We start from the raw sequence: 23,336 nt of genomic DNA on the forward strand, positions 1-23,336 counted from the left end.
TACTGTGGAGACTCAATCAAGTCTTTTCGATGAAGATACAACACCAACTGATTCACCCATTGCTTCTTCATCCTCCCTTCCTCCTCCAGATACACATAATCTTGAACCAATTCAAGATTCATCAGTTGATACAACTCCAATTGTTTCTCCAGATACTCAATTGAATCCATTAGATGGTATTACATCAGATCAAATGGATCAAGGCTCAACGTCAACAACGGTTGATGTTTCAATGGATACCACTGATGTACAACCTCTTCCACATAATAACCAATGGACTAAAAGTCATCCAATTGATCTTATCATTGGTGATGCATCTGCTCCAGTCTCAACTCGAAGGGCAACTCGGAATATGTGTTTAAACATTGCCTTTCTTAATAAGATTGAACCAACAACGGTTGCTCAAGCTTTACTAGATCCAAACTGGGTAGTAGCAATGCAAGAAGAGATCAGTCAATTTGATCGTTTGAAAGTATGGTGATTAGTTCCAAGACCAATGGGTCAATGACCAATAGGGGATAAGTGGATTTTTAAGAGCAAGAAGGATTCTGATGGAATTGTGGTTCGAAACAAGGCACGTCTTGTGGCCAAGAGATATCGACAACAAGAGGGTATTGATTATGACGAAACGTTTGCTCTGGTTGCTAGGATTGAGGCTATTCATCTTTTCCTTGCATTTGCTTCTCATATAAAGTTCACGGTGTTTCAAATGGATGTCAAAACTGCTTTTCTGAACGGTCATCTTCAAGAGGAAGTTTATGTTGATCAACCAGAAGGCTTTGTCGATCCCATTCATCCAAACCACGTCTACTACTTGGAGAAAGCTTTATATGGTCTGAAGCAAGCACCCCGTGCATGGTCCGAGACCTTAATAAAGTATTTGCTGGACAATGGCTTCTCTCGTGGAACGATTGATACAACGCTATTCATCCGTAAAAACCACGGTCACATTCTCTTGGTTCAAATTTACGTTGATGATATTATTTTTGGTTCCACATCCCCGGCCTTATGCAAAGAATTTGGTGACCTTATGGCCAACAAATTCGAAATGAGCATGCTTGACCAGTTAAATTTCTTCTTGGGGTTACAAGTAAAACAATTACCAAATGGCATTTTTATTAGTCAAACAAAGTATATCAATGATATGCTAAAACGATTGAAAATGACTGATTTAAAACCAATGACAACCCCAATGAGGACTTTGCTGGATACTGATGCTAATGGGAACCCTTTGACGTTACGCTTTATCGAAGCATGGTTGGTTCTTTAATGTATCTGACTGCAAGTCGACCAGACATTACACTTGCTGTAACTGTCTGTGCCCGCTTTCAGTCCAACCCTAAGAAATCTCACTCCAAAGCGGTTGTTAGGATTTTTTTAGTACCTTAAAGGTACACCTAACCTTGGGATCTGGTATCCTCATGGATTCGATTTCAATCTCATTGCTTATACTGATGCGGATCATGGCGGTTGCCATGTTGATAGAAAAAACACATCTGGATCAATTCAGATGTTGGGAAATAGGCTAGTTAGTTGGTCATCCAAAAAGCAGAACTGTGTGTCTTTATCAACAGCTGAGTCTGAGTACATTGCTGCAGCTCACTGTTGTCACAAGTTTTGTGGATGCAAACTCAACTTTTGGACTACGGCTTTAAGATTTCTAAGACCCCAATTTACTGTGATTCACAAAGTGCTATTGCAATTACGAGGAACCCGGTCCAGCATTCTAAGACTAAACACATTGATATTCGTTATCATTTCATTAAGGACCATGTAGAAAAAGGGGATGTAGAGTTATACTTTGTGTCTACCAAAGTGCAATTAGCTGACATGTTCACTAAGCCCTTAGATGAACTTAGGCTAAAGTTCCTGATCAAAGAAATTGGCATGGTAGAGTATAGTGCTTGACATTCCTTAGATCTGTTGGGACTTATATTTAGGATCTTGTGTTTAGGGGGAGTAGATACATTCAAGAGGGAGCAACTACTTCTTAGGCTTTAGATAACATCTTTCAAGGGGGAGCCTTACTTTTAGAATTCTGTTAATTTCCTGGGATTTAATTTCAATGGTTACGAAATGGGGAGGTAACTCATTGATATCATATTTCAAGGGGGAGTTAACTCATTTTCTTAGGAATATATCAAAATGGTGATTTACTTTCTTGTATATCACATTTTGAGGGGGAGAAATAGGGTGAAAATGAAAAGAAAATTATTTTTCAAAAGTGAATTTTATAAATTCCTTGTTTTTATCTGAAATAATTCACTAAGGCTTGTCATCTCAGTATGCAACCCATTTTAACAATTGGTATCACTAAAGATTTGTACCTTATACATAATTCAAAATTTTTCTAAGTACAAATCTTATTTTGATAAAATTCATAAAAATTGGAAAAGATAAAATCCAAAAAGATTTGAATTTTAATGAATAAATGCTAATTTTAGCATTATACCTCTGACAACCAACAGTGCAGATTCGGTAAGTTCAAAATTTTCAACAATTGTCTTAGAAAATGTTTTTCATCAAAAATGTGATAATCTTGAATGATTTTTATAAAGATTTCTCAAAGTTTGAAGTGCAATGTGTCTAAAAATGAAAATGGACTGCATTCGGTACTTAAGGCCCATTCGGTAAAGCCCATGTCTTCAAAACATTCGGTATCTATAAATAGCAGGGTCAAAGTCAAACTTTCTTTTACTTTTACCTAATTGCATACCGAATCTGATCTAAACTACCGAGTCTGCCTAATCTACCGAATCCGTCTCTCTGTATCTTCAAATCTTTGGTATATTCTTGTTTTAATTGAATTTAAGTATCACATATTGTTGATCTGAGATAATTGAACATTTATAAACCAGTAAATCAAGCAAATAACATGATTGTGACACTTAATTTTGAAAATGTTGCTTATACCGAATCTGAGTCGTATTTCTTAATTCTTTGATTAAACTCATCTGATTTGGTTGATTAACATGAAATCTTGTCAAATCCATGTTAAATTAGTTGATCTATCAATTGACCGAGTCTGATTACATGTTTAATTGAGTATTTGATAGATTCTGTACATACGAGTGTGTTCTTGCTACAGTACCGAGTCTGTTCAAGTCATTAACATGTTTTTCTAATTTTTTTGAGTTGTTAATTGATTGTGACTATGTTTTAGCATGATATAAGACTGAATATGCATGTTTGGCTGAAAATATGTAATTTTTGAAGATACCGAATCTGTTCTTGGCAGTATACCGAGTCTTCTGTTTGGTACTTTCAAAATTTGAGATTTTCAATTTGATAAATCTTGCATGCTTTATTTAAGTCTTTAGTATGAAAACTCAAGCTTATTTGGTTACAGAATCTCAAGTTTTCATGACTACCGAATCTGCTTGATTTGTGCTTAAAATTGACTAAGTGTTGTTCTGATTCTTTGTGTTATATAATTAACTTTGCATGATGACTTTATACTGTGATGAATATCATATGAATGTCATGTTTGTCAATTACTTGTTCATATTTGGAATAAATGATGTTTTTAACTTAGAAAAATCATAAAAATCATAAAATTTGAAAAATACAAAGGATTTCAAAGGCAAATAAGAATACAGATATGTGCTTTATGTTGAATATCTTGTGGTCTTCTATTTCTTATTCATACAGCTAAATAGCGAACAATCACTTCATCAACTCTGAAACCAACATTCCTTGCAATTACTGGACTGCAATCCTAGAGAGGCATACACTATGGCCTGCTCTAAGCTCAACTATCAGTGTACCTGTGACAGATCTGGAGCTACTCAATAGAACCATTAGGTTTTTGGAAGCTACACAACCTACTGCTGCAAATCCAGAAGGTACACAAGCTCGATTTGAGTTTGAGCTAAGAGGAGTTCAAGGGAGAAGGAGTATCACTAAGGCTAATTTTAGGAGGATCTTTCGGCTTCCTCTTGTACAGAATGCTGCTGCTTTCCCTGCTAATCAACAGATGATGTCATCAATCTTCGATCTTGGTTATGTTGGAGCAAACAATGTTCCACCGGCTAAGTTTCAAAAGAAATACCTACACTCAAGGTGGTATGTGATCTTCTCAATCATCAACAGATGCTTGCTGATGACCAGGAGTAAATTAGACAGCTTGACGGTGCCAATACTGAGGCTGTTCTACTCATTCACAAGAGTAGAGACTCCCGACTATGCAGAACTTCTATGGGATTTGGTTCAGGCCCAAGTTGATAAGCCAAGGGGTTCATACATCCCTTGTGAAAGGTTTTTCTGTATCTTTATCCATGATGCTATCACTGCTTGCAGAAATGCAAATATATTTGTTCCAGGTACACATGGATTACAGATGAAAAGATTTGGGGAGCTGAAGATGAATACCCCAATGGTATCCGATAATCAATTCACTGCGCCGATTCCAAATTGGCTTGTGGGGCTAGCTGCACCCCAAGACATTCGAATGTGTTCTTATTTTGAGGCTGTAGGAATACCTCTTCCGAACCCGGCACAATAAGAACAAGTTGAACCCGCCGCGGTTCCAGCCCCAGAGGTTGTAGAGGAACCTGTAGTACAACCACCCGGGCTAGCTAATCCTCCACTTAGGGTGAACCTCAAACGTTCTAGGGCAGCACACCAAGCTCAACCCATGAGGATCAGGGAACCTAGTTCACCTAGGATTGAACCAACCCTTTCAACAACACCCGAAGTGAGCAGTGACACTGATTCTTCAGCAACTGAGTCATCTCCTGAACATTCTCCTAAGAGAACTCGTTTTATACCTGATGAGATGATTCAGACTCCGCCAACCTAACGAGTAACTAGATCTAGGACTTCGACACCCATCGTCCGCCAAACAGTTACTCCAACCGTTGGTGATACGGATCAAGACCTAGAGCCAATTAGGTCACCCTCACCCATCTCCGTATCACATCCTATAATAACAGTAAGCCCTACACTAAATGAAGCGCAAGCTTCGGTAGGCAAGAGGGCTAAACACAAGGATGGTAAAAAGACCACTAAGCCCATCCAATCTAAACAGGACTTAATAATAAATCTTACACAGAAAGATGCTTCGGCATCTAAGGAAGTAAAGTCTTCCTCTGCAGTAAAGTCTGCGTTGACTCAATCGATTGAGGAAACTCATTCATTGAAGTCCAGAACGGCTGAAGGGGAGCCAAAAAATCTTGAAAAGACACCTTGCATATCGGCTGGAAATCCTCATGTGCCTCAACATACATCAGGGTCTCGAGGTCTGGCTTATCTTGATGAGGGAGATCTGTCGCGTTCCATGGAAACGAGTCAACATGACAATCCTTCGAGATATTTATCAGACTTCTAGCAGACTGATCCCTTGGTTCATGAAAGTGATCCATTGGTTCAAACCACTTCTCTTCTAGATTCTGAATCTCAAGGTCTGGAGAAAGAGTCATTAACTGAAAGAGATGTACCACCTCATGGTATATCAATGATTTCAGGAGTCGGAGATAGCAATATCTCTGTGAGATCAAAACCGACGGGTAGTTCTACTACTTTTTCTGAGTCCCATGAGACTAAAGTCATGGAGGCAGATGCTTCGAAAGAAACTTAGTCGGCGATAACTCCGATTGTTGCCCAACCTCCATCAGAAGGGGATATCACGAATCTGACTAGTAGTATGTACAGCCCTACATATAAGTATAATACCGCACATATATCCTTACCTGCCCTCACGGTAAATCAAACACTTCCACCGACATCGCCTCCAACAGATGCTGCTGCTGCTGTTCCTATTGTCACTTTACCACCATCATCCTCGCATTCAACAAATTTCTATGATGCTTTGGAGCAAGAATATTTCAGTCGTATATTTTCTCGAGTTAATCTTGATGTTCTTCGACGCACTTCGCTTCAAGCATTGTTTTGCGCTAGAGTACGATATCCACTTACTTCCTGCTCTTCTCCAATAATTCCTCACCGTGATAATGAGCATGACGATTCTGATCCTCAGAATAGTCATGAGGGGGAGATAGGAGTAGATGGAGATTATCTAATGGTGAACATTTCAACTAAGGGTGGTGGTGTGAGATCTTCATCAGCTTCTCAAGCTCAACAGGTTCAGACGGAATCAGAAATGGTTTTTATTAATGATGAAATTGATGATAAGGAGCCTGAGCAAGTTATAATTCCAATTGTGCATTCAGAGGCTGATAGTGGACCGGTAGATGAGGATTTGAACTTAAGTGATTTCTATCTTGAAGAAACAGATGATGATGGGTTTGTCATTCTAAGAAAATTATCTTCAGTATCTTCAATCCCAGAAAATGTAGAGATTGTAGATGAACGGAATCCTAATCCAGTAACTGAAAGTGATGATGAAATGGATTCTTCTGATGACAATGAAGACAATCTTTATGTTAATCCAAATGATGATGATATCTTTGATCATATTGAAGATGATAATGTTGCAACTGATGATGCGACAAATCCTACTGATCATTCATCGAATTCTACACCTTCATTGAGTTCAAATCCAACAAATGCTAATGAAAGCTCAACTTCTGGTACATCTACATCAAGTGAAATAGTGAATTCCAGATTCAAATACAACCATGATATATTCTTTAAGAATCGGGAACAAAGATTGTTATTGGGAGTTGAACACAATTTCATTACTTTACGAAACACATTCATCGAGGAGAATGCTTACAAGATCTTCTGCGTTAACGAAACACCAAGGAGTAAAAGATTTACTTATATAGGTTCACGATTTCTTCCAGCAAGTGAAAGAAACTGGTATGAGTTTATGTGGAGGAAACACATGAACAAAGATGAAGATGACTTGTGGCTTCAAAGAAAGTATCGTATTACAGAAGTGTTGAATATTACTCGAGTCGGAGTAGAGATAAGCGAAAAGAAAGACGTCATCAGTCAGTTCCACTTTATTAGAGAAGATGAGAAGGAATACAAGTTCACAGAAGCAGATTTTCATAATCTAGATATGCTTGATATCATTCACATCTACAACTATCTCCGTATCATCACCATTCGACATTTCGCTAAGGCTCAAGCTTTGGAAGCTGTGAAAAGATATATGATGGAGACAATTGAACTGATGAGACGTGAATATTTTCAAATTGGTCTCGAAGCTAATAGGAAAAAGATTCGAATAACATATCCGAATCAATACATAGAGGACTAAACGATATGAGAATGTTTCAAATGCAATTCGAACCTGAAGGGTTTGTATTTGTGAATTCTCAGAAAGAAAAAATGTTCATCCGTACTAAAGAGTTGAACAAATACTCAGATGGTACACTCAAGACAGCACTGAAGTATCTTAAAATTCATTAAAGCAAGTTTGATGACATTGATATGAAAATGCGTCTTGGAGAGTTTAAAAAGCATATCAGATATCATCTGAAGCTCCGGATCCGTACAAGACAGTTTGAGATTCTTCGTGGCCAGAGAAGGAGAAGGTATTTCAGAGTTATGGATGAATATCCATTACATGAGGGAGATCCAAGAAAAGCATGGGGCGTCTGGAAACCTTCTAAGCAAATTTCTGAAAATCAAGTAGAAGTTTCAAAACCAGACGGCACACGATGGAAACTAACGTTTGGACCTCTCAAGATTACTCAATAGGATTATATTGTAAAGTTCACATTTAACACTAAGGGGGAGAATGTTAGGACCCAGAAGTTGTATAGTGTTAATGTGAAATAAGTTTAATTGATGGTTCCTAAGAAGAGGGCTATATAAGGAATCTAAGTAGTCCTAATTAGATAGCCACTGCATTGTAACTGAGTTCTAGAAGCTGTGGAATGTAAATCTTGTTAATTCTCTCTAATACCGAATCTCCTTCACACTTACTGTCACACCCCCAAATAGGGTCGGGGGTATTTGTGACTAATTATATCAAATCAAGCAATTGTATAACGAGAACGACTCTATATGAGACATTTTATATAACTTTTATTGAGTTTTTGCAGTGGAAGATAAATAGTCATTAAATTTTATTGAATGAACAAAGCATTAAATGTTTTTAAATGGAATGATAAGTAATGCATGAAGACTCCAAGCATAGCAAGCAATCATCATCAAAGCAGCACATCAACAGCTTCTAATTACCTGAGACAAACATGCTTAAAAAGTCAACACGAGGTTGAGTGAATAACATAGGTTTAATTTTGAGTAAGTTTGTTAGACCACAAGATTTAAATAAAGTTGATATATCATGTATATCAAAAGTATGCCATGAGCGTATAATATCAAAACTAAACGATTTTACCCCGTAACAATACATATGTAATTGTCGAGATCATTATTATACCACCAATTGACCTGAGGTCAACAGTGCGGGACGTTACTCCCAATAGCGCTATCTATAATTATTCCATTTGCCACTTTAATTCATCTAGCAATTAATGATATTACAAAGCATGGATTTGTATGTTTCAAATGAACATAATAAAATACTCATGTTGGTCGCATAATAAGTTTGTACTTGTATCTAGCATGTCAAAGCATTTAAAATAAAGCATGTGTCTCACCCCAATGTAAAAACATAAAAATGTAAAAGCGGGGCTATGAAATTCACCTTAAATAGTAGTTGAAGTATTCCACGCAAGAAGGAAAGTAAAGCAAGTAAGTGATCTGGATATCAACCTAGAGGTATAACGTTTGATTAGTTAATGTCTAACTTGACATAAAGTATGTTTATTAATATAGCAACTATATTGACAGTGACGGTTTTCGAGAAAAGTTCCTATTTCTCAAAAGTTTCTATTTTTGGAAACCTACTATTTAGTTTAAGAATGTTCGGGTTATAATTCTTAACAAAGATGTTGTACAATCTCGCCCAAACTTCATCGCTAACATGCAAGTCACTCGAATGATCTATTGTTACCGAGCGGCCCAGGATCTCTTGACCAGAATCTAAGTCTTTGCATTCGAGATCCACAAGCGTCCCATAATGGTAACAAGGATCACCCTAAGCCACAAGTAGTGGTGATGTTTGTAGTCTTTGTACGCTATCTTTAATTATAACCTTCACGTTATGTGCGTATATACATATATATTCATTAATTCGATTTTAATTATAATTCCTATATATTAATTCATAAAAATACTTTTATAATTTTTAGTAACATATATTACTAATTATAACATGTTATTTATTTTAATTTTAATTGCATATAATTTATAACATTATTTACATGTTTCGATAAAAAAATAATAAACCGAAATAAATAGTAAAAAGTAAAAAGTAAGAAAAGAATACTTACTAGTAGTAATTCTTCAAAGAGAGAATGAGAGAAATTTTGGTGTGAGTTTGAATGAGAAATGAGGGGTATTTATACTTGAAAAAATTAGGTAAAAAGAATAAAATAATTAAAAGAAAAAAAATATTTTAATTCTTAATGGGATTTTAATAATTAAAAGTATTAAATATTAGGTCATGAGTCATCTACAAAATAAAATAATAAAAGTAGTAGTCCATTATAATTTTAAAATAAAAAAATATTTTTTTTAAATATTTTTTTAAATTAATAAATACGAATTTTCGTAAAATATTAAATAATTTCAATATTTTACATTTTTAATACATAATTATGATTTATTTCAGTGTTATATATATGTTAATTAAAAATTATGATTTTAATTTAATTATGATTATTACTTATGGTTTTTATTAGGTTTACTAATGTTATTACATTTTTTTTAATTATATTTATTATATTAAAAGTAATATAAAGTTTAGATAAATTAAATTATGTCAAATTATATAAATTAATATTATATAATTTATTTAAGCGTACGTTGTTGACAAAAATTTCTATTCGGTCAATGTTTAATTGTATATAACAACCCTTAAATAATTAATACATATAGTCAGACAGAAAACCCTAGGGTCAATTCAGTAAATTTAGAAGTCGAAAAGTGAGGGTTGTTATAGTACCTCCCCGTTAATAAAAACTTCGTCCCGAAGTTTTAGGTAGACTTCTCGGATGCATCAGCGGTTGAGAAGAGATGGGGATATTTCTGTTTCATTTGGTCTTCACGTTCCCAGGTATACTCAGGGCCACGTCGTGAATTTCAACGGATCTTAACAATAGGTATGGTGCTTTGTTTCAAGCGTTTAGCAGATCGGTCCATGACTTTTACGGGTTCCTCTATGACGTGCATTTTATCATCAATGCGAATGTCATCCAAAGGAATAACGAGAGTGTCATCAGCGAGACACTTTTTAAGATTCGAGACATGAAATATGTCGTGTACGCTGCTAAGTTCAGCAGGTAATTGTAATCGATAAGCCACGGGTCTGATTCTTTCAGTAATCTTGAAGGGTCCAACAAAACGCGAACTTAATTTGCTTCGTTTACCAAAACGAACGACGCCTTTCCAAGGGGATACTTTCAACATGACTTTGTATCCAACTTGGAATTCCAAATCTTTCCGACCTTTATTAGCATAGCTCTTCTGTCGGCTGCGGGCAGTTTCTATTCGTTTCTTAATCTGAACTATCTTTTCGGTTGTCTCGTGTATGATTTCAGGACCGGTTAACTGTTTGTCCTCTAATTCATCCCAGCACAGTGGGGATCTACATTTTCGTCCGTATAAGGCCTCAAAAGGTGCAGCCTTAATACTTGAGTGGTAACTATTATTGTAAGAGAATTCAACCAAAGGCAAATGTCTATCCCAGCCTTTGTCGAAGTCGATAACACAAGCGCGAAGCATATCTTCCAACGTTTGAATGGTTCGTTCACTTTGACCATCGGTTTGCAGATGATAAGCAGTACTCATGTCGAGTTGAGTTCCAAGAGCAGTTTGTAAGGATTTCCAGAATCTGGAAGTGAATCGACTGTCACGATCAGAAATGATAGAAATAGGAACTCCATGACATGAAACAATCTCCTTAAGATAAAGTTGCGACAATTTCTCCATTTTGTCAGTTTCTTTGATCGGTAAGAAATGAGCAGATTTAGTAAGACGATCTACTATGATCCATATAGTATCATTTCCACTAGAAGTCTTGGGCAATTTAGTAATAAAGTCCATAGCGATACATTCCCACTTCCACTGAGGAATATCCAGTTGTTGCGGTAAACCAGACGGATTTTGATGCTCAGCCTTAACTTTTAAACAAGTAAGACACTTGATCACATATTCAGCAATATCAGATTTCAGATTAGGCCACCAATAAAATTCTTTCACATCGTGATGCATCTTACTGGAGCCTGGGTGAATAGAATATCTAGTCTTATGTGCTTCATCCAAGACTAGCTTTCACAGATTTTCGAATTGAGGAACCCAGATACGGTTGTTGTAGTACCGTGTTCCGTTCTCCTTGATTTGTAATTGGTTTTCAAATCCTGAAGGTCCTTCATGTTTGAAATTTTCTTGCTTTATAGCTTCTAGTTGTGCTTCCCAAATTTTAGCTGTCAGATTTGTTTGAATGATCATATTCAAAGCTTGCACTCGGATAGGCTTGACTCGATCCTTTCGACTGAGTGCATCAGCAACAACATTTGCCTTACCAAGATGGAACTTGAGTTCACAGTTGTAGTCAGTTAGTAATTCGACCCAACGTCTTTGTCTCATGTTCAGTTGCTTTTGATCAAAGATGTGCTGGAGACTCTTATGATTGGTGAATATGGTGAATTTTATTCCATAAAGATAGTGTTGCCATATCTTTAATGCGAATACTACAGCTCCTAGTTCCAAGTCGTGGGTAGTATAGTTTTTCTCATGCTTCTTCAATTGTCTGGATGCATACGCAATGACTTTCTGGCGTTGCATTAACACACACCCAAAACCTTGGTTTGAAGCATCACAATAGACTACGAAGTCTTCAGTTCCGTCGGGTAGTGATAAGATTGGAGCGGTAGTCAACTTTTTTTTCAGGGTCTGAAACGCATATTCCTGTTCAATAGACCACTCAAACTTCTTATCCTTATGAGTCAACTTGGTGAGTGGTTTGGCAAGAATGGAGAAATCTTTGATAAATCTCTGATAGTAACTGGCAAGTCCTAGGAACTGACGAATGTGTTTCGCGTTCTTAGGTGTCTCCCAGTTCTGAATAGGCAAGATCTTCGCGGGGTCGACATGTATTCCATTACTGTCAACTACATGCCCCAAAAACTGAACAGTCTTCAACCAAAACTCACACTTAGAGAACTTAGCATACAACTGTTCCTTCTTTAATAACTCCAGAATTTGTCGAAGGTGTTGTTCGTGTTCTTTCTCACTCTTAGAGTAGATGAGAATATCGTCGATGAAAACAATCACAAACTTATCAAGATAAGGCTTGCATACACTGTTCATGAGATCCATGAACACAGCAGGGGCATTAGTTAACCCAAAGGGCATTACCAAAAATTCATAATGTCCGTAATAAGTCCGGAAGGCAGTCTTGGAAACATCAGATTCCTTAACTTTAAGCTGATGATATCCAGATCTCAGGTCGATCTTGGAATAGATGATTGATCCTTGTAACTGATCAAACAAGTCATCGATTCTAGGAAGAGGATAACGATTCTTGACGGTCATCTTGTTTAGTTAGCGGTAGTCGATACACATCCTCATTGAACTATCTTTCTTTTTGACGAACAATATAGGTGCTCCCCACGGTGATGAGCTAGGACGAATGAATCCTTTCTCCAGAAGCTCTTGTAGTTGCATAGATAGCTCTTTCATTTTTGATGGAGCTAGCCGGTATGGTGCCTTTGCAATAGGTGCAGCACCGGGGATCAAATCGATTTGAAACTCAACTTGTCTTTGTGGTGGAAGACCAGGGAGTTCATCAGGAAATGTGACGACCCAGAAATTTCCGACCAAATTTAAACTTGAAATTATTATGATTCGACGCGATAAACAAAGTCTATTAAACTGAATCTCAAAAGTTTTGAACTGTTATTACATATTCAATTATCATGTGACTATTCCCGACAATTCACGAACAATTGTTTGTAAATAAATATGTATATATCTATAGAAGTGTATGTGTATAATAAATTAAAATACATTGCTTCGCAACATGTTGCTTAACAAAACATATTTAATTTTTTTTAATCAATCACATATCACGTTGCATCATCTAATAATAAAATGTCACATTGCAAGTTTGTTACATGCACACACAAACAATAAAGTTGCATGGACAATAAAGTTGAAGTGATGTTGGGTAATACCCTATGATATCACGAGATAGAACCAAACAAATAATGGAAATTCTATATATTTAGCATCGAATTTGTTTCATGGTATTGATTTCTTTCTTTTAACTTTGCATATGTATATGTATTGATGTAGATACATACATGAATTTAGACATATATAGTTTTTGTACAAAATCCTTTGTTTTGTAATTGGTACCACGATATAATATCCATGAATGTTTGTTGGTAGGATGATACAAATTAAGGACTGCTATGCGAATTCACATGTTTTATTACTATTATCATTATAATATCACTAGTGTATTATATATTATATATTATATATATACATTAATGAGCAATGAGCGAGATAGATAACAAATCCACCACAAATCAACCTTTTATGTTTTGTTTTCGGTTCAATATAATCAACATCCATCAGACCCACATCAAACACATCTTTATCGATCAATATCCATAACCACAAACACATATTCATCAAACACGTTTACCTATTTAATATTTATAGATTATTGGATAAAGGTGCATACATAGAGATTTAAGAGACATACACTCTTACATAAACCAATCACCTCCTCATCTACCAACTGCTACTAATAGAAGACAAACAAAAATTACCAATTACAAACAACCACTTGTATATAACTTTATATATAAAATTATGCAATTGATATTGTTAGTCAAGACTGGGGGCTCCAATGATATTTTCCTTCTTCACGTGAATATACATACATATATGATATCATACATGCATAATCCCTTCTTTTATTTAAATTCTACAAACCATACACAAACAGACACCTAGACACTTCATTATTTTTCCTTCTCTTCTTTACTAACTGAGACATATACATATATCTTATGCATGATCGATTACTGTTGCAGCTGCTACTTACCCTCTGTTTGCAGCCCAAACACAACCCAAAACACATTTACTATTTTTCTGTTTTAAAAACACCCCAAAAATCACACATGTATACCTGCAGCTACTGCTAAATTTCATTTCTCTTCTGTTCACCATCAAAACTGCACAAAACCACAAATAAGTTGCAGCACCTGCTCGCTACTATTGCTGTTCAATTGTTGCTATTGCTGCTATGTTTCTGTCAGGTTCGTGAAATCCAAGGCCAACCCTACACTTGTTAAATGGCGTCATATGTATTTTTACTACAAAATACAGTATAGTGAGTTTCATTTGCTCCCTTTTACTCTTTACATTTTTGGGACTGAGAATACATGCGCTGTTTTTACAACTGCTTTATTAAATACTTTTGAAATATATTTTGGACTGCGAATACATGAAATGCTTTTATAAATGTTTGACGAGATAGACACAAGCAAAACATTCCTCGAATGAATTATTATGCAGACAGAAGTTCTGCGGATTATTATTGAATTATGTGGACATGATAATTGCCACCATTGAATTATGTGGACAGGATAATTGCCACCATTGAATTATGTGGACATGATAATTGCCACCAATTGATATGAATGTTATGTATCGAGAGAATGATTTTATACATAGGTTATGTGTATGATATTTTGTACACGAGATATGTGTACGGTTACAAAGATTTGTTAAAATGGTTTCGTACACGAGAAAGGTGTACTGTATTTAAAAGATATCGCATGTACATTACAGGTGGGTATAGGATTCGGGCCCATTTGTACCATGTAGCATTTAAATCTTATGGTCTATCAAAATGATGAATTTTATTCTTTTATGATAAACTTATGAACTCACCAACCTTTTGGTTGACACTTCAAAGCATGTTTATTCTCAGGTATGAAAGAAATCTTCCGCTGTGCATTTGCTCATATTACATGGAGTCGTTCATGGCATATAGAGTTCAGAACCTCGCAATGGGACCAACTGTTGAAGACTTCGTCCAGATGGATTACGACGGGTCACTACAGGTGGTATCAGAGCGGTGATCTTAGCGAACCAGGTCTTGCATTAGTGTGTCTAACTAGTAGTTGTTAGGATGCATTAGTGAGTCTGGACTTCGGCCTAGTAGTTGTTAGGTTATATTAGTAAGTCTGGACTTGAACCTAGTCTGCATGTCAAAAGTTTTTGCTTACCACCATTTGTCGAAAAATATCTATTTATCATAGTCAGTCTTGACACGTCTTATTGCAATTATTGCATAGATGATGTACAGACAAACTCATACTCATCACATTAAATCTTGTCTGATACGTTCCTTAATCCTCTCCGTAATCTACGGGATCTTCTGTACTATACAGGTATTCTATGTAATTAGAATATCCTCCGACATCCGAAACTCATTTCATATCAAAAACCCTTTATCTAACCGTACTTGATGGAAATCACAACTAGTTCAAGTTCCTCGAATTCCGACAGCTATTTCGACATGGATGTTCACCTAAACTCCAGAAGCAGCATCACTAGAATGAATCAACCAATTAGCCATCCTCAATTCATCTGATGGGTTCGTAGTCGACTTAACCAATGGAGACGCGAAGAAGGCGATCCTTTCCACTATTCGAATTCACCTCTTAACAAAGAACCTGAAGCACCTACCGGCGAATCTATTCATAATACCAGTTTCACCCTTATTTCTCGAAATATCTCGCCTTGATTATATATTATCTCAAATTCAAAACCTTATTCACTCGCCCGTTCCTACCGACAATCATCCCGGAGTAATAAGTCAACGAGCTTCGTGCCCGAGTTGTAGCCTTGAAAAATATGGTTCAAAATGTACCAGCTTCAGCAACTTCACTGTCACCAACAGTACCACCAACAGCAACATCCACATCCCACACCTCAACATCACAATCTGTTCCACGAACATCAACAGCATACTCACCATAGATACCAAGGAGTACCAACAACAATGAACGATGAAGTATTGATCCATAACTTCATTGAAGAAATATTCTGCGAAGAATATGTGATTCCTAATAGTTAACGATGAAGTATTGATCCATAACTTCATTAATATTCTGCGAAGAATATGTGGTTCCAAATAGTTTTAGAGATTACTTATTCTAATTCAAACCGAAAAGCAAATGAGATTAATATCATATTAACTTATTAAATCCATGATTACATCTGAAGAAAATATATATGCAAGTATATTTTCATAAAGATCGTAACTAAAAATTCTTTTGTACAAACTGTTAATAGTGAAAATATTTTAACGGGTAGGTAATACCGGAAGAATATTTAGATTTCACATTAATAAGTTACACTGTACATTCTTCGAATCTGATTCAACAGTCATTCACTATTCTACTTACATCCACAGATATACGAATCCGTTCATCACAGAATAACCATTTTCATTCAATTTCATATTTGGATTTTGACTTATCATAATTCAACAAGTGACATAATGAAGAAAACATTGAAAAAAATAAAATTTGTTAGAAACAAACGAATTAAATAATTGAAATATTATTAAGAATCCACGCTAACTGTTCCTAACTAACAGTTCCTAGCTAACTGGTTACATTTTATTTACCGCAATTTAATTATCGCAATTTATATTCTTGCAATTTTATTTATCGTCATTTAATTTCTGTTATTTATTTTACGCACTTTAAATATTGGGATACGTACACAAAAGTTTTGACATATCATATCGACGCATGTATATATATTATTTGGAATAACCATAGACACTCTATATGCTGTAATGCTCGAGTTCGCTATACAGGGTTGAGGTTGATTCTATAATAATATATATACTTCGAGTTGTGATCGAGTCTGAGACATGTACACGGGTCACGATACGTATTAATTAATTCGAACATTATATTAAACTATTGAATTGCTAACTGTGGACTATCAACTGAGGACTATCAACATTGGACAATTAAAATGAATTAAAATATTGATTATAACATATGAAACTAAACAATTCTTCAAGTCTGCCACTTGATTTCATCTTAAACCTCATTTGTATCTTGACACTTACAACCAGTGTTTAAACCTTTCATGATTCTTGAAAACACCTCAATCGATAGGATGAACAAACCGCACTTCATCTATGGAAGGAAGGATTTATGTACATAGTTATGCACCTGAAAAACACTCGGAACCTGAGTAAACGTTTAACACGAATCTGTACTAATTACTTTAGTGATATTATTACTCAAAATAATTTGGTAATCCCTTTCAAAGTAGCAAATTTTGTCACAGCTCCAGCAAGTCAACTTCGACTTTTCATTCGAAACAACCTTATTATAACCTTTATATATATGCGTACTCTTTTATCGTTACCGGAGAACCTTCTACATTCCACCATATTACCATCAGCGTTTAATCATCTAAAAACACAATTTTCTTGAAATCACCTCGGATTGATAACCGATGATTCAGATATGGTAGCATTAAATGCATAGAAAATAACAAAATCGTAGATGGTCTAAACGGCCAAAAGTTTGATAATAAAGAATGGAATGTTGGAAACGCCCAATAGAAAATTTAGTACCGAAAAGCAGATTATGCGAAAATATGAAGGAAGCCGTGGACAAATCACAAAGACTAAACTTGCCTTCAAAGAATCCAAATGATTCAATGTCCAATGAAATCTTTAGAGAATATATTGCTCCGAAGTCATGTTAAAATCTTGCGGAGAATTTTTCTTCATCAACCTTCAAACTTAGAAATTCCAAAATATCATCATAAATATCTTCGATATTTCTGAGGATATTTTCATAAATATTCTTGTCCAAAATTATCCACCTCTTTGTGTTTTCTGTATTTCATTATATTGGAAACTTCTGTAAAATCTAAGTATAAATTATGAATGAATTGTGGAGAAGTGTTGGGAATTGAAGCATGAGTTAGTATAATATAATGACGCTTGGCCAATGTGATTATATTACAGTAAGTCATGCTGGAAGTTGTATTGGAACATGATGATTCACAGATCATAACGTCATCATGTGCCATGTTACATAACTCTTTCATTCTACTTAACTTCTGAACATATCAAGAAAATATATTCTTGATGGTTCTATCTTCCGTGATGTTGATAAATTTGAAAATCAAATCGTGCTATCACGTTCCTTCCTGCTTAGAACATTATAATCATTCGAAACTCTATATCTACGAATTCTGGACCATTATTCGTTTGACTTAAAGTCGGGAGGAGAAAACAAAAGTATGAAACTCCAAAATATAAAGGAGAATATAAAGTCCGATAACAACACATAAATTACAAACCGTGTATGTCAATGTTTATCGCAACATAAAGACACGGGAGAATTAAAAACACTATAAACCCAAGGGAGAAATAGAAGAAAATAGATTCCTCCGGTGGAAGTTGGAAAAGGAGAATGATTGTTGCAATAGTCAGGATAAGGACACAGATCAGAACTGGATTAAACATTTTCACAATCTTTTGAATTTGAGAATTTAGTATAGGAGTGGTGAAAATAATGGAACGGAAGAAGTTCATTTATAGTGGAGATACCAGACAAAGCAATCGAGACAGGTGATTGCATTAAATTAAAGAGATTTTAATTTCCTTAATCCCGAGGAAATCAGATCTTATACAGATTTCAAAGATTTTCTTTAAATCCTTTAAATTCCGGAAATCAACCATATCTACGTCAAAAGATTTGACTAAACACTAATTACTCATCTCACTCTTTTGTGATAGCTTCATTCGTGCTCTTCGAATAATCAAATTGTTTTATCTATATTAATCAATAATGATAAAACTTTATTCATCAACTCATATTATTCATGAAAACATTTTTATTGTTAGTCATGACGACCTCACTCAAATTTTGGGACGAAATTTCTTTAACGGGTAGGTACTGTGACGACCCAGAAATTTCCGACCAAATTTAAACTTGAAATTATTATGATTCGACGCGATAAGCAAAGTCTATTAAACTGAATCTCAAAAGTTTTGAACTATTATTACATATTCAATTATCCTGTGACTATTCCCGATGATTCACGAACAATTATTTGTAAATAGATATGTATATATCTATAGAAGTGTATGTGTATAATAAATTAAAATACATTGCTTCGCAACATGTTGCTTAACAAAACATATTTAATTTTTTTTGATAAATCACATATCACGTTGCATCATCTAATAATAAGACGTCACATTGCAAGTTTGTTACATGCACACACAAACAATAAAGTTGCATGGACAATAAAGTTGAAGTGATGTTGGGTAATACCCTATGATATCACGAGATAGAACCAAACAAATAATGGAAATTCTATATATTTAGCATCGAATTTGTTTCGTGGTATTGATTTCTTTCTTTTAACTTTGCATATGTATATGTATTGATGTAGATACATACATGAATCTAGACATATATAGTTTTTGTACAAAATCCTTTGTTTTGTAATTGGTACCATGATATAATATCCATGAATGTTTGTTGGTAGGATGATACAAATTAAGGACTGCTATGCGAATTCACATGTTTTATTACTATTATCATTATAATATCACTAGTGTATTATATATTATATATTATATATATACATTAATGAGCATTGAGCGAGATAGATAACAAATCCACCACAAATCAACCTTTTATGTTTTGTTTTTGGTTCAATATAATCAACATCCATCAGACCCACATCAAACACATCTTTATCGATCAATATCCATAACCACAAACACATATTCATCAAACACATTTACCTATTTAATATTTATAGATTATTGGATAAAGGTGCATACATAGAGATTTAAGAGACATACACTCTTACATAAACCAATCACCGCCTCATCTACCAACTGCTACTAATAGAAGACAAACAAAAATTACCAATTACAAACAACCACTTGTATCTAACTTTATATATAAAATTATGCAATTGATATTGTTAGTCAAGACTGGGGGCTCCAATGATATTTTCCTTCTTCACATGAATATACATACATATATGATATCATACATGCATAATCCCTTCTTTTATTTAACTTCTACAAACTATACACAAACACACACCTAGACACTTCATTATTTTTCCTTCTCTTCTTTACTAACCGAGACATATACATATATCTTATGCATGATCGATTGTTGTTGCAGCTGCTACTTACCCTCTGTTTGCAGCCCAAACACAACCCAAAACACATTTACTATTTTTCTGTTTTAAAAACACCCCAACAATCACACATGTATACCTGCAGCTACTGCTAAATTTCATTTCTCTTCTGTTCACCATCAAAACTGCACAAAACTACAAATAAGTTCCTGCACCTGCTCGCTACTATTGTTGTTCAATTGTTTCTGTTGCTGCTATGTTTTTGTCAGGTTCGTGAAATCCAAGGCCAACCCTACACTTGTTAAATGGCGTCATATGTATTTTTACTACAAAATACAGTATAGTGAGTTTCATTTGCTCCCTTTTACTCTTTACATTTTTAGGACTGAGAATACATGCGCTGTTTTTACAACTGCTTTATTAAATGCTTTTGAAATATATTTTGGACTGCGAATACATGAAATGCTTTTATAAATGTTTGACGAGATAGACACAAGCAAAACATTCCTCGAATGAATTATTATGCAGACAGAAGTTCTGCGGATTATTATTGAATTATGTGGACATGATAATTTCCACCATTGAATTATGTGGACAGGATAATTGCCACCATTAAATTATGTGGACATGATAATTGCCACCAATTGATATGAATGTTATGTATCGAGAGAATGATTTTATACACAGGTTATGTGTATGATATTTTGTACACGAGATATGTGTACGGTTACAAAGATTTGTTAAAATGGTTTCGTACACGAGAAAGGTGTACTGTATTTAAAAGATATCGCATGTACATTACAGGTGGGTATAGGATTCGGGCCCATTTGTACCATGCAGCATTTAAATCTTGTGGTCTATCAAAATGATGAATTTTATTATTTTATGATAAACTTATGAACTCACCAACCTTTTGGTTGACACTTCAAAGCATGTTTATTCTCAGGTATGAAAGAAATCTTCCGCTGTGCATTTGCTCATATTACATTGAGTCGTTCATGGCATATAGAGGTCAGAACCTCGCAATGGGACCAACTGTTGAAGACTTCGTCTAGATGGATTAGGACGGGTCACTACAGGAAAAACTTCAGGAAAGTCATTAATAACAGGAACGTCTTCAATACGCCGTTCATCTGGCTTGACTTCCTTTATGTGAGCCAAAATGGCTTGACATCCTTTCATAAGGTACTTTTGGGTTTTGATGCATGAGATAAGATTAAGTTTGGAACCACTCTTATCTCCTTGGATAACAAGAATTTCACAAGTTTCGAAAGGAATATTAATTGTCTTATCAAAACACTGGATACCCACCTTCTTTTAGAATCTCCTTTCCTCCCAGGTTTGTTAATTAGTTGGTTTGCCTACAAATGGCTTCTTGCAAGGTCCTTGGGTTTAATACGGCGACGCCCCTTCGAAGGCCATCAGGTAACCCATTGATGTAGTATTGGATCCCTAGATACTTGGGAGTAGTCATGTGAGGATTCATGAAAGCAAATTCTTGGAATCGGTTGGTGTAGTTTATGAGATCAGCATCTACCATTTCCATGTACCCAAACTCAGGTCTTTCAATACCCTTGTATGTAGGGAGCTGGTAGTTCATGAAATTCTGATATGAATAAATAGTCGAAAGATTTCGCGGTGCGCTGTTGTTGCCATTGCTTTGTGGCGCAGCCATCAGTTATTGGAATTGGGGAGATTTCAAGGTGACATTTAGAAATTGCGTTGCTTGATACGCCGTGAACCATGTTTCTTCGAAACACAATAAGGTTAGCGTTCTAAGGAAGACGTAGGGAAAGAAGTAAAAGTATGGATAACAGATAGCAAGATAATAAGGAATAGGCAATTAAAACTAAAGCAGGAAAGGCTATAGTCCTAAAGATTGCTAAGGTACCCTAGCTAACACATAAGGTATACATAAAATGCAATCCTGGTTCTCTATAACAACCTGCTCTGATACCAATCTGTCACACCCCCAAATAGGGCCGGAGGTATTTGTGACTAATTATATCAAATCAAACAATTGTATAATGAGAACGACTCTATATGAGACGTTTTATATAACTTTTATTGAGTTTTTGCAGCGGAAGATAAATAGTCATTACATTTTATTGAATGAACAAAGCATTAAATGTTTTTAAATGGAATGATAAGTAATGCATGAAGACTCCAAGCATAGAAAGCAATCATCATCAAAGCAGCACATCAATAGCTTCTAATTACCTGAGACAAACATGCTTAAAAAGTCAACATGAGGTTGAGTGAATAACATAGGTTTAATTTTGAGTAAGTTTGTTAGACCACAAGATTTAAATAAAGTTGATATATCATGTATATCAAAAGTATGACATGAGCGTATAATATCAAAAATAAACGATTTTACCCCGTAACAATACATATGTAATTGTCGAGATCATTATTATACCACCAATTGACCTGAGGTCAACAGTGCGGGACGTTACTCCCAATAGCGCTATCTATAATTATTCTGTTTGCCACTTTAATTCATCTAGCAATTAATGATATTACAAAGCAGGGATTTGTATGTTTCAAATGAACATAATAAAATACTCATGTTGGTTGCATAATAAGTTTGTACTTGTGTCTAGCATGTCAAAGCATTTAAAATAAAGCATGTGTCTCACCCCAATGTAAAAACATAAAAATGTAAAAGCGGGGCTATGAAATTCACCTTAAATAGCAGTTGAAGTATTCCACGCAAGAAGGAAAGTAAAGCAAGTAAGTGATCTGGATATCAACCTAGAGGTATAACGTTTGATTAGTTAATGTCTAACTTGACATAAAGTATGTTATTAATATAGCAACTATATTGACAGTGACGGTTTTCGAGAAAAGTTCCTATTTCTCAAAAGTTTCTATTTTTGGAAACCTACTATTTATGGAAAGCTTCCACTTATAGTAAGCTTCTAGTTTAAGAATATTCGGGTTATAATTCTTAACAAAGATGTTGTACAATCTCGCCCAAACTTCGTCGCTAACATGCAAGTCACTCGAATGATCTATTGTTACCTTGCGGCCCAGTATCTCTTGACTAGAATCTAAGTCTTGGCATTCGAGATCCACAAGAGTCCCATAATGGTAACAAGGATCACCCTAGGCCACAAGTAGCGATGATGTTTGTAGTCTTTGTACGCTATCTTTAATTATAACCTTCACGT

This window comes from Rutidosis leptorrhynchoides, chromosome 9 (genome assembly GCF_046630445.1).
Source record: "Rutidosis leptorrhynchoides isolate AG116_Rl617_1_P2 chromosome 9, CSIRO_AGI_Rlap_v1, whole genome shotgun sequence".
Classification (NCBI taxonomy): Eukaryota; Viridiplantae; Streptophyta; class Magnoliopsida; order Asterales; family Asteraceae; genus Rutidosis; species Rutidosis leptorrhynchoides.